The 12,481-nt window shown below is 40.8% G+C and overlaps 1 protein-coding gene and 1 long non-coding RNA gene across 2 annotated transcripts in view; one reads left to right on the top strand and one right to left on the bottom strand.

Annotated features, from left to right (window-relative positions):
- The window catches only part of LOC138758026 (uncharacterized), a 53,557-nt gene extending 53,042 nt beyond the window's left edge, over positions 1-515 (bottom strand). The window contains exon 1 of the long non-coding RNA XR_011354066.1: positions 248-515. This is a non-coding gene — a long non-coding RNA (uncharacterized lncRNA). The remainder of the gene's footprint in view (positions 1-247) is intronic.
- The window catches only part of LOC138758025 (uncharacterized), a 151,284-nt gene that overhangs the window by 255 nt on the left and 138,548 nt on the right, over positions 1-12,481 (top strand). The gene's annotated exons all lie outside the window — the stretch shown is intronic.

The raw sequence follows: 12,481 nt of genomic DNA, 5'->3' as shown, positions 1-12,481 counted from the left end.
ATATCCTTTTTTAACTTTAGATTTCACACTATTTATTGCTTCATATGCGTATGCAAGTGACTGCCATCACATAACTTCCTCTATGCAACAGTGACTTTGATTCCTTTCCTGAACCTGATAACTTTATCAATTGTCCTTTTACCTTTACCATTCCATAAGGATCCCATCTCTTCGGATCCTATATCCCTTCTTTCCAATGATTTAATATTGTTGCTTACCAGCAGAGTCACGCCACCCCTCAACTTACCTGCCTATCCTTGCAATGCACCCTGTGTCCTTGGATGTTCAGCTCCAAATGATATCCATCCTTTAGCCACGACTCAGTAATGGCTACACATTGTACCCTCCAGTCTGTAGCTCTACGGTTACATCATCCATCTTGTTTCGAATGCTGCGTGCATTTAAATATAATACCTTCAGACCATTTTTTTGAATATACAATGTCTTTGTCATCCCTCTGGCTATTATTTTGATCATCCTTGCTGCATGTAATCTTCGCTTTACTGCTGCTTCCCCCTTCTTCAGCCCCAGCACTCTAGTTCCCACCCCCCTGCCAAATTAGTTTAAACCCTCCCTAGAAGCTATTTTAAACCTGCCCCCCAGGATATTAGACCCCTTTGTGTTCGGGTATAACCCATTCTTTTTCTATCAGTCCTACCTTCCCCAAAAGAGATCCCAATGATCCAAGAATCTGAAGATCTCATTACTTTTCCCCTCACATAATTTCCAAAAAGGAAAGACCTAATTTCCTGATACCCCAATGATTGGAACCATGTGTTGATCGGCACACAGTTGGGTAAGTTTGAGAACGATGCTTTTGGATTCATTAGACAAAGAGAGACAATGGAATATCTTTGATGTTTTTAGTATCAATTCAAGGAGATATATCATTAAGCCTCATTCAACAAAAAAAAGTCAGATCTAACAATGGTGCTTGTTGATCTGGGATATTTCAAGAAAGTAAGGTGTAAAAAGTAATAAAGGAAACACAGCGACTAATTTTATATAAGATCTTGTCATCCATTGTAAATTGTCATCCTTTGTGATAGTCGTGTCCATTAAAATACAAAGGCTCCATTATCACTGGCTTAAATATGTTTCTAAGTTGTTTGATGTATCTAGAATGCAATTGTTATGTTTCAGAGCAGGGTATCAGTGAAGACATGTTGATGGACTTATAAGTAAGAACAATTAAATACTTTCAAACGAAATAGCTCATCGGTCAGTTTCAAAAGAGGTATCCATCTAAAGTGTATTTAATTTTGATAGATTGCTGGTAACTCGTTGACGACTATGAGTTTGATGAATTATGGATATTATCAGTACATTATTGTTTCAATATCCAACAACGGCAGGAGAAAAATGTGCCCCGACAATATCACCAAGCAAAGACTGTGTGAATACTTAAGGTTCAAATCTCCACCAATCATTCCATGAATGACTTTTTTAACAATTTCCCCAGTGAACAATATGTCACTGCAATTGTTCATCTCCATTGGCTGCCCTAATGATTTGCAGTCAGGGCAGGAAGTTCAATAGAGCTAGGATTTCTGGTGTGGCCTGGGGATACCATTCCATCTTATAGAAGGGAAACATCTTCATTTTTGATAGAATTGCTTGCAGGCATCAGAATCAACATGCCAAAGAGAAAAGAGACGAGCTCCTCTCTTGAATATTTTCTTGGCCTTGGTCTTTTTACTGCAAAGTTACCTGGATACATGCAACAGGACTGAGCAGAACAAGAAAACCTTGGATGTTTCAGGCCAGAGTGTTGGCTGAAGCCAACACCCAAAAATAAATTTAAAAAAAAGCTGAAGCCGCTGGAAACAATCAGCAGATATGACTACACCTGCGGAAATTGACAACCAAAAAAACATCATCTTCAGTTTTAGAATGGAGGTCAATGGAGTAGATGTTTTTTTGATATAAGTCTACAGCTTTGACACCAGCAGATAGAGAACTTTTCCTAATTGGCTACCCAGTGGCACATGGTCCTTCTTATAGCACATGAACTCTGTGATCTGTCCCATGGTCAAGAAAAGGGATGACCTGTAGTGGAGCAGGGGGGAGGACTTTTAATCCAAACCGTGTGGTGTGTGTCACCAAGGTGTTATGCATGGGCACAGCTTTGTCAATTTATACATGGAACCAGAGAATATCATCACACAGAAACAGGCCCATTAGCACACCCAACTTGTGCTGATCTATTTATTCCACGCCCCATCAACTTGAACCCAGTCCATACATCTCCATACCCTTCTCACCTATATATCTATCAAATATTCTCTTAAATGTTGAAATTGAACTCACATCCACCATCTCCACTGGTAACTCGTTCCACACTCTCACCTCCCTCTAAGTGAAGCAATTTCCCCTAATGTTCCTCTTAAACATTTCACCATTCACCCTTAAACCATGTTGTCTTGTTCTTGTTTCACTCCAACTTCAATGGAAAAAGCCTATTTGTGGTTACCCTATCAATACTCCTCATAATTTTAACACATATAAACATTGATTACGTATGGAGATAAATGGCGCTCTGGATGGCTTTGGATGCCTGGAAAATGCAATAATGTAAAACAAGCAAAGAAACATTATGTTTAATTACAAGAAAGTAAACACTGAATTTGGGGTCATTGGTATAAATGGAAGCCTCCTATATTTCTCCTTAAGTCAATGTTTTATGCTTTTGAGCTATTAGTCAGCAATGGTCGAAGACTTTTACATAGAGTTCTTCACTGCAAAGTGAGTTTCAGGGGTAGGAGCAATCTACCTCTAAGCTTCTTGTAGGGTTGTGTGTCTTGATTGCCAAATGCATGCAGAATATCATATGCACCATCCACACAAATTACCACTTCATATCCATAGAGCCAGACATCTCACTGGGAATAAAAACTCTGACTCACTGTGCCTTCATGAATAAGGACCTCTCCATGACTCAATGGCTCCACTCATGAAGCCATTCACAATTGGATTAAAATTTAAAAACACACTTGAAAAAAGTATTGAGAATTTAATTTTTTAAACATTTTTTTCAAGCCTTATGTTTTGGCATTAATTGCTCTTGAACTGAACAGCTTGCTAGATTACATCAGAGTTAACTGGGTTAACCGCTTTGGAGAGTGTGGAGTTACACATAGGCCATCTGATTTCCTCCCTCAATGACATCAGTGGACCAGACGAGTTTAAAATTCCATTTTGTAATTGAAAAGAAGGATTTAAAACTCAGTCTGGATTGTTAGTCCAGATCTCTGGATGACATGGATCATTTCTTTCACAACGTATGGTTGACTACATTGAATAAAAATGATCACTTCACTGGCAATGATATTGGAAAAAGACGTTAATCAAAAATGTCAACTTGTAATTTATTCCTTGCATCACCCATTATCCAATTCCCATTATCCAAACATATCTCAACAGTGAGATTTCAATTTGTTAATACTAATCTTGAACTGTGAATTCACCTTAAAGATTTATTTTTTTGTGATGCTTGGTGGCTCCTCTTTTGGGAACAGTGCCTGAATTACTGACATAATTAATGATACTGCACCATTTATAACATATCCACTTCTAACTTCCAAGCCAAAAAAGTGACAATTAAGCTCTGGAAATTGTTCAAACTTATCTATAAAGTTAGAGATCTCAAAGTGAATAAATTATTATCACATCTGGAATCAGGAAAGGTGGGACATGAAGCAGTATTAAATTAAATTAAATTAACGAAAAATTATCCAAGGATTCAATAATGACAGGACAGCTGACCTAATATCTTTAAGTTCAAATTATGATCAGCAAATGGATTGAATCTCTGGTCAGGCAGTGCGCAAGAATTATTTTAGAAGTGGAATGCTGTTTTCATCATGCTCCCCCAATCATCTGTACGCATCAGCCCTGTAGAAGCTTCAACTCTATCACTATATCCCATAATCTCACTGGCTCACATATTCTCATCAAACCTGTGCCTACATCCCCTTTTCCCTCAGTCTCTCGAAGATCCACTATTCTTCTGTGACACAATCATTAAATTTTAAGATTTGCATCCCTACTTTCAAGACCACCTTGATTTTGATTTTTTCCTTCCTCCATAGAGATCATTTTCTGCCTCTTATCCCCTTAAATGAAAATAATACATGTGACCATATCTGTTTGCATCATTATATCTTTGCTTTATTGTTTTGCACTTGAGGAATTGCCTCATTTATTCTGTAAGTGAAGCAATGCAAATTACTGGGTAAAATTATTTTGAAATCAAAGACTGTTCCAAATATCCATGTTGGTGCTTATAGCTGCACTGTTTATCTGGAGAAAGGGCATGGTTTTATATGAGGATGAGCCCAGTCAAGCACTCTAATGTGCTTATTGGGCCTCTGTTCAAGAGAGAAATAGAGGGCACCCAGACCCTCCTGAAGTGGAATGGAGATGTAAAGGGTACTAGTTGCAACCAAGATATGGAAAACGATTCAAATGCTGAAATGTCACAGATGTAAATGAGAAGAAACTGGACCAGGGAAGAAAGGACAGAGTTAAATTGTGAGGGTTAGGTTTGGTAGTTGAAGTAATAGGTTTGATCAGGCAGTCCTACGTGTGCTTTCTGGGCATAATGCAGAACTGGATCAGATTGTTCTGGGCACAGCTTCCATTCGTACACAATTTTTCACATGTGGCTCAAGTATCTAGTCCTCCCAGCTCTTTTATTAACTGGACAGAATCTCTATTGCAATATTGGGACCTCAGTGAGGTGGGGGGGGGGGGGGGGAATGGGTGATCCACTCAGTAGTTCTAAGTGAAAATGATTAAAGATCCAGCATCAATTTTTGAACTCACATGTCAGGGCCTAACACCTTTGAGGGATTGCTGCTTTTGCATTTTCCGCCTTCCGCTGTTTAGTTGTCCTCCTTAGTAGATTTGGCAGGGCTGAAGAGCTTTGAACTTATTGGTTATTATGCCATTGATTAGCTCTGATTATAGCATCCTGGTTCCTACTCAGAGTACAAGTAGTTTTCATACAAAGAATCATCAGGTGGACTGCTATGGTTTGGATATAACTGGCTATTGCTTCCAACATACTGAACTCCCCAGTTCTCCTTACTGCTCCTCAGGTTTGATAACTATGGTCTGTTATGGGCCCAGAGGATCCCAAAACCCAGCAGCAATAGAAATTCACGAAAACAAATGGTTACTTAAACAAAAGTTGCTTTTAATTATCTTTACACATAAAAACAGGATCAAACTTTCACTTATTACTATAATCTTAACCTAACTTAGCCCCCTTCTAATTCTAAGTGCACATGAATGTAATGTGTGTAAAAGTTCAGAAAAATTCTTTGATTCACAGTCCAATCTCGCTTCTCACTCCTCCAAGTTCACCGGTATCAGGCAATTCTTAAACTGAGCACAGAATTCAACATTTATGAATTTCACCAGACTTTGGTGCTTGAAAGGTAAATGGTTACCATTCAGAAAGGTTCTTATCGGTTTTCAGAGAGAGATTTGTTGCTTGCTGAACACAAACTGATTCCTTCCGATCAGCCACTTCAGTGTCTTGCCAAAGAAACTTGCCCAATCAGGGTTTTCCAGATGATAACGTCTTTCTTTCAAGTCACCACACAGTTCCTTTTTGTTTCCCTTATTTCAAGTCCTCTCCTCTTGTATGGACCCACAAGGTCTTTGACCAGGCTGAACTAAGAACTCACAACCCGTCTTCAAAATGGGATTTTTCCACAAGCTTGCCAGCTTGTCATGTTCGAGTCCCAGATGCTGCTGCTGAACTGTAGAACTGTAGAACTGAATTCTCTCTCTCTCTCTCTCTCTCTCTCTCTCTCTCTCTCTCTCTCTCTCTCTCTCTCTCTCTCTCTCTCAGAGCAAAGCCTGTTTAATTCACTCTGCCTGCAAAACCACATGACCTTCCTAGAACAGCAAACTGTATTCAGACCGGACCTAATCTTTTGATTCAGTTCATCTGTTGCTTTCCAAAACAATATCCATTACTCCAACTTGTGAAGGACTTTTAGGCAATCTTCAAAGGTTTTGCCAAGGCATTTGGAGCCTAGACTGTCTGGTTTGAGCAGAGCTCTAGCATTTTAAATGAGATCTGTTTTAAAGTGTTTGTTTGTACACTCAAAAAAAAACTGCCACATTTTATCTCTTTTAGAACATATCTCTATACATTATAAAACATAACATAAATCTGTGACAGGTAGAATAAGGGACATGCCAGGTTAAAAAGAAACACTTGAGGATGGAACACAAAGCTTCTGCAGCCTGTGGCTCACAGCAGCTATTTGTGGCCTGTTTTGAGTGGCCAGATTAGTTCTGAATCAATCACGTTCAACATGGTGAGTGTTGATGGAATAGGGTTAGAACTTGGCTTCTACAACATCAATACGGTAGTTAGATAAATAGATAGATAGATAGACAGACAGACAGATTTAGTGCTTTCCATAATGTTTGATCAGACACTTTTTTTCCTTTATTTGCCTCTGTTTTACATTTATAATAAAAAATTCCCATGTGATTTAAGTGCACATTCAGGTTTGACCATGTAGAAATTACAGCACTTTTTATACATAATTCCCTCATTTCAGGACAACATAATGGTTGGGACATTTGGCTTCACACATATTTGTGAGTACTCGGGTATGTTTAATTGCTTCATTGGTGCAGGTATAAGAGATCTAGGCTTGCTTCTAAGCTTTTGATCACCTTTGGAGTCTGTAGTTGCCATTTTTTAACATGAGGACCAGAGTTTGTGCCAATGAAAGACAAAGAAGTCATTATAAGGCTGAAAACCAAAAATAAAACACAAAGAGATGTCGCACAAACCTCATGATTACCAAAATCAACATTTCAGAAAAGCATTAAGAAGAAAGAGTGTGGTAGTGAGCTCTGTAATTGTGAAGGAACTGGTAGGCAAAGGAAAACCTCCACTGCTGATAACAGAAGAATTCTCATCATAATGAAGAAAAATCCCCAAACACCTGTCTGACAGATCAGAAACGTTCTTCAGGAAGCAGGTGGATGAGTCAATGACTACTGTCTGCAAAAGACTTAGTGAACAGAAATACAAAGGCTGCAATGCAAGATGCAAACCACTAGTTAACCACAGAAACAGGATGGCCAGATTACAGTTTGCCAAGAAGTATTTAAGTCAAGTCAATTTTATTGTCATCTGATGAAACTCCAGTCCTCGGTGCAAATATACAGACACACAACCAGACAACACACATACAGACAAAAAATACATATGCAGGACAAGTATTTCATCTGTACAAATAACTATATAAATATTGTTTTGCACATATGAGAGTCTTGGGTGGTTAGTGTGAGCTATTCCTTTGGTTGTTCAGCGTTCTCACTGCCTGTGGGAAGAAACTGTTGGTCAGCCTTATGGTGCTGGCTCTGATAGCCCCGTAACATTCCCCGACTGGGTGCAAGGTGGGAAGGGTTCTCAATGATTTTGCACTCCCTCTTCAGACAATGCTGCTGAAGCCGTGGTAATACTGTTTCAGTTTGGTGTGATTGAAGTCACTCGCAACAATCTTGGCACCATCAGGGTGGGAAGTCTGGGCTTCGCAGATGGCACCGTAGTGTTCTTTCATGGCTTCACTCTCATTACCCAATAACAGAGCATAGACTGCGGCTGAGAATTCCTTGGGCAGATAGAAGGGTTTGCATTTTACCAGGTCTACTGAGCAAAAGGTCTTCAGCAACGAGACATTGGTGAACCTGTTCTCATTGATGTAAATGCACTCCCCTGCATAGCAGCAGCAACATCTCTGTCTGTCCTGAAGGAGATAAAGCCATTCAGCTGGATCGCTGAGTCTAGAATGGTGTTCTGGAGTCACGTTTCTGAAATCACCAGAGCACAGCAGCCCTGCAGTTCTCTGCTGTTCAGATGCAGCCTCAGGTAATCCATTATCTTCTCCAGCGATCTTATGTTTGAAAGTAAGATTGTTTGGAGCGAGGGTCTGAATGGGTTAACTCTCATTCTAAACTCAATATCTTGGGTAAATTTGTACCTCTCACTTTGTTCGTTTTAGATTGGTCACAGTGTTTGAGCTACCGAAAGAAAATAGACACACACACCGAGAGCAGTTCAGTTTATACAAATGTCTATGACAAATTCAAAAGCTGATTTCAAACTACAATATACTCGCCCTTTCCAACTATACTTATCAACGTCTGGACTGGTCCCAACTGCCGAAGCGAGGCAATGACCGCACACTTGTAGTAGGTTGTCGGGGCGCCGGTAGCAACTTCTCCACCTCCCTCAACCGGGATGTTAGTTGGACTCTAGAAGTTCTCCTTCTTGCTGAGGGATGTTGCCACCTCTTGGAGAGTCTCAAACTTCAGCAGTGGGACCATGGCTTATGTTACCCAAAAACTGCTTACCCAAGCACCTATTCCCAGCACAGCAAGAAAGATAAGCGTGCAAGCTAGCATGCTCAGCTTCTATGGAATAATGCAATTTTCAGCTTATCACTTTGAATACAATGGTTTATTTTGCATCAAGGCTAGGCCTTTGACAGTTTGTGACCAAAACAAGCAAGAAGATTAAATGTTCTTTGTACACAGATGTCCTTTCATCAGATAACAGCATCTCTGGCCCCTCAGTGGAATTTAGCTTATGTCTGCTGATTCTAAAAAAACAAGCAGGTTTTCAGCCTTGCAGAAGCAAAGGCTGCAAAAGTAAAAATCACGGTTAGAATTTTCCATTACACTCGATGCTAGCCTGTTTTCCATGCTTCTACCTTCTCCAGAAGCACTTCCAATGGCCTCCCAAACATCTCCCGTGATCTGCTCTATTGTTCGTGGCAGTCTGTATTCCCTGCTTCAATAGGTTTAAGCTGCACAGAATCTTACTGATCCGATCTGTTAAGTTCAAAGTCTGGTTCATGTTTGGTATTTTGATGAGAGTTTCCCAATCATAGAAACAACGTAGCGGTTTGAGGATTTCACCGTTGTCAAGACCTGAAGTTCCCACCATTTTGACAGCTCTTAAAAGAGCCTGCGGAATTCTAAAAAAAGGTCTTGTGGACTAAGATTAGTCTGTATCAGAGTAATGACATGAGGAAAGTGCGGATGCGTAAAGAAATTACCCAAGATCAAAAGTGTACCACTTCATCTGAAACATGGTGGTGGGGGTGTTATGGTCTGGGCATGTATGGCTGCCACAAGTACTGGAGCATTTATCTCCATTAATGATGTAACTAGTGATGACAGTAGCAAAATGAATTCTGAGGTGTGGAAACATCTTACCTGCTCATGTTCAAGCAAATGCTTCCAAACTCATTGGATGGTGCTTCATCCTACAGCAAGACAATGATCCCAAACATACTGCCAAAGCAACAAGGGAGTTTTTCAAAGCTAAAAACTGGAAAATTTTTGAATGGCCAAATCAGTCACCTGATCTAAATCCAATTGAGCATGCCTTCTATATGCTGAAGAGAAAACTTAAGTGCACAAGCCCCTGAAACAAGCAAGAGTGGATGATGGCTGTAGTAGAGGCCTGGCAGAGCATCACCAGAGAAGATATTCAGCACCTGATGATGTCTATGAATCACAGGCTTCAAGCAGTCATTTCATGCAAGGGAGATGCAACAAAGTGCAAAGCATTACTATTTTAATATACATACCATTGCTATGTCCAAATATTGTGGTGCCCTGAAATGAGGGGACTACGTATAAAAAGTACTGTAAGTTCTACATGATCAAACCAAAATGTATACAAATAACCATGAATAAAATCTGGAACGTGCACTTTAATAACATGTGAATTGTTTGATTACAAATTTAAAACTGTGGAGCACAAGGGCAAATAAAGAAAAAAGTGTCTTTGTCCCAAACATTATAGAGGATAGATAGATAGCTAGATTGATCAATTGATCTGTTGTTACTGCCAGAAATGTTTCGATAGGACATAGAATAATACAACACCAGAACAGACCACTCAACCTACGTATCTGTGCTAACATGATGTCCAAATCAAATTAAGACTCTGGTACTTGGACTTGATACACACCCCTCCATCATCTTCATATTTATGTATCTCTCTAAAAATCTAATACTACAGCTCCATCAGCTCCACCACTACCCATTCTAGAGACCTACCAGTGTTAAATATATGCCCCTACATATCTCCATTAAACTTCCTCTCTCTCACATTAAACACATGACCTGTGTCCTCTTTCTGTGACACTTTTACCCTGGGGTAAAATGTCATGATTTTATTAACCTCAATCAGTTCTCCCCTCAGCCTGCTCTGCTCCAGAGAAAACAACCCAAGTTTGTCCAATCTCTCTCCATAGCAGCTCACACCCTCTAAACCAGGCACCATCCTGGCAAAATTCTTCTGTACCCTTTCCAAACCCTCCAGTAATGGAGTGAGCAGAATCGCACGCAATATTCCAGTGCAGCCTAACCAAAATGTATATAGATCCAATGTGTTTTCTCTATTTTTACACTCGATGTCCCACCCAGTGAAACCCAGCACACTATAAACTTTTTTTTAACCACCTCATCTACTAATGTGGCCACATTCAAGGATCAATGGACCTGAACCCCCAGCCATGTTTATGTTTCCCTTACAGTTGACTTCTCAAAGTGCTGCACCTCAAAGTTCTCCGGATTAAATTCCAAACATATGATCGTATTGCTTCTAGGACGTCTTCAGCATTATTAATTCATCACGTAAGGGTGAATGGTGGGTTGGAAATCAAGGAAAACATTCTTTTTCATGCTTTCTCTGATGCCATGACACTTCATGGTTTTAAAACATCAATATCAACAACTCTCAGACCCCTCCTTCACAACGTTAATCGCCATGCCACCACCTCTAATTAGGCCTGGCCTACAACTGGCATGTTGGTGGGATTATATCTCCTTGTAGCTTGATTAGTCTCTGGTGACAGCTGATGCAATTTTTACTCAAGTGGCCAAACTTTTGCAGAGAGGACTGCTGGATGATTGGGTAAAGTGTAGATTTGACAAGACTGGTGCTGAGGTTCATACTGCATAATCCATTCAATTCTGTTCTTAATATATCTCAGTTCAATCCAAGAGAATGTTTTCTAGCCTAGTTCAGTTGTTAGCATGTAATCAATCCAAATAGAACTGAAGCCCCATATAGGTCAGACTGTGCAAGAGGAGCCAGTTTCCCTTCCTCAGCGGGTCATTGAGAACTTGGTTTTATGCTCTTTGACAAATCTAACACTGAGATAGTAGCATCATCTCTGTTAATGAATCTGAACTGTTCTGTTAATTGAGATTTTCATCATTTATGGCCCTTGGTAAATATGCAAAAATCTGCTCCTTGAAAAGAGGACATAAATAAGGCCAAAATTTCACTGCAGTTCTGAGGAATGTCTACTATATCAGAATTACTGCCTTTCAAATAAGACATGTTAAGATCCTACAAAGTATTCCAAACAGATAAACAAACTTTCCTTGTGCCCTGGCCAAATATTTATTCCACAAACAATGGTTCATTGACTAGCTGAGAAATCTTGCTCTTTGTAAATTAAATTCTGCATATAACTAAAGTTTGACGGGGGCTACACTTAGCATAAGCGTCAGTGCAACGCTGGTACAGAGCCAGGAACTTGAGTTCCAATCTGCTGCTGACTGTAACGAGTTTATACATTCTCCCTGTGTCCATGTGAGTTTCAAGGTTCAATGTACTGTCATACTAATAAAACAGTGTCCTATCACATGAAATTCCCTTTTGCCTGCTGCAAGGCAGACTGATTTGCCACTAACAGAAATTGCCCAGGCACCTCCTACATTTCTTACAGTCAGAGAAAGAGAAACAAAAGAGAGTCCTCCCAGAGTCACTGAGTGTCCGCAGACGCGCCTCTGCAGCCCCCACAGCCGCCCAGAGTCTAGTCCAAACCACTGGCAACCCATGCTCCAGATCTGAACATCTAACCCGGTCAAGGTCCCTTTGGCACCCTCAGCACATCTTCACATCCCAATTCTGGTACCTGGTACCCCTCTAGCCAGCTCGAGCCAGTCTCCAGTAGTCCACAGCCCAGCGCGAGTCTCCTGACAGCAGTTTCCAGCAGCCTGCAGCTTCCTTGGATTCCTCGCCTCAAGTGGCCAGCAGCCCGCCGCAGAGCCCCTCACTCGTCCACTTCTGTGGTCACAGTTCCGAGGGTCCTCTCTGCTGCTTCTCCTTCTCAGACAGGGGTTGGTCTTCCCATTTTATGGTGCCTTGATCCAGTCCTCCGCTTCCCGGGAGTCTGCAGGCCCTCGTGGCTGCTCCCAATTAATATGGGTCACCATCTTGGGCGCAGACCCCGAGGTCGCAGGATCTCAAATAAAAAACCATTGACAGCTCCCTCAATCGGTCGTTTAAAGCCCACGTGGAGCCTGGATGGCTGGACCCTGCAGGAGCACTGCATCTCCATTCCCTCGCTCCCTGTGGGTCTGCACATTCCGATTTCCTTCCACGTTCAGAGTTGATTGGCTGTAATTGGGC

Source organism: Narcine bancroftii, chromosome 3 (assembly GCF_036971445.1).
Source record: "Narcine bancroftii isolate sNarBan1 chromosome 3, sNarBan1.hap1, whole genome shotgun sequence".
Taxonomy (NCBI): domain Eukaryota; kingdom Metazoa; phylum Chordata; class Chondrichthyes; order Torpediniformes; family Narcinidae; genus Narcine; species Narcine bancroftii.
The sequence above is the reverse complement of the archived record's forward strand: the minus strand, read 5'-3'. Positions and strand labels throughout refer to the sequence as shown.